The 1,148-nt window shown below is 42.1% G+C and overlaps 1 long non-coding RNA gene across 1 annotated transcript; it reads left to right on the forward strand.

Annotated features, from left to right (window-relative positions):
- Nucleotides 1-304: 304 nt before the first annotated feature.
- On the forward strand, nucleotides 305-855 carry LOC134321078 (uncharacterized). The gene is made up of 3 exons (XR_010013784.1): nucleotides 305-411; nucleotides 495-532; nucleotides 615-855. It is a non-coding gene; the product is annotated as an uncharacterized LOC134321078 (long non-coding RNA).
- The last annotated feature ends 293 nt before the right edge of the window (nucleotides 856-1,148 follow it).

A 1,148-nucleotide genomic window follows, 5' to 3' on the forward strand; every position in this document is an offset into this window, starting at 1 on the left:
AATGTGTAAGATTGAAAGTGTTAACAGTAGACGTTAATAGAGACTGAGTTACAGAGAGAGAGAGAGAGAGAGAGAGAGAGAGAGAGAGAGGGTTGGTACCGAAATGACAGGCAATCATTGAACTCCTAGCTGGCCAATCAGAGCTCTGAGTTGAGCTACGCCGCTGCAGTAGAGGAGTCGGTGAGGATTTTGCACTTAACACACATACATACATACACTCTCTCTCTCTCTCTCTCTCTCTCTCTCTCTCTCACACACACACACACACACACAGTGAGTGCACAGCGCACAGGATGAACTGATTCTCAATCCGGGAGTAGAGAAGCACGGGGGAAATGATGAGAGAGCCATGGAAAGTGCATTTAGACAGCCAGGTGGAGAGGAAATGCTTTTATGGAACTATTTCATGAGGTACAGTACAGCATTCTATTTCTCTACAGCTGTTGGTTGGTCTGTGAATACATCTGGAATTTAAAAGATTGATGTTGTTTTAGGTGCCTCGTATGAGTGACTTTCTAGAAACTGGATGAGTGTGAGTATAATAATGGAATAATGGAAATGAACATTTGAGAGAAGAGAGAGTGCTGGATATTACAGAAAATTGATGATAATAGAGCTGAAAGAGAATGAAGTATTTGGGGTGAATCGTGAAGTCTGACAAGTGAGGAGAGTAGAGAGGTTTGGATGGAGTATTCCTGGTTGGCATGATTGCCAGACGGGTGTGTTTCTTCTGGATATCTGCTTCGTGTCTGCTGCATGAACTTCCTCTCTTTGCTTTTAAGAACATCTTACTATATCTCACCTATATTTTAGCTCTGATGTCTTATTTAAATGACATGTACTGTACTTGCTTTACAAATAAACAGCTATTTTTAGGGGTTGAAGGGGGCTTGAGGTGTAGTTAGAGGTTGATTAAAGAAGTAAATAAAGCAGTCAAGCATTTAATGACTGACTCATGTAAAGCTCTCAGGGTTTGTACGTGTATATGTGTGCTTGTGCCCATTTCATGCCACTCTGTTCTGCTTCAGAACTCTGTTCTACACTTGCAGCCAGGGATGAGACGAAGCCTATTAAGCTTAATCTGCCTCTTATCTGAACCAAATCTCTCGTGTGAGCTGCTTGACAGCACCTTACACACTTGATCTATC

This window comes from Trichomycterus rosablanca, chromosome 10 (genome assembly GCF_030014385.1).
Source record: "Trichomycterus rosablanca isolate fTriRos1 chromosome 10, fTriRos1.hap1, whole genome shotgun sequence".
NCBI lineage: Eukaryota > Metazoa > Chordata > Actinopteri > Siluriformes > Trichomycteridae > Trichomycterus > Trichomycterus rosablanca.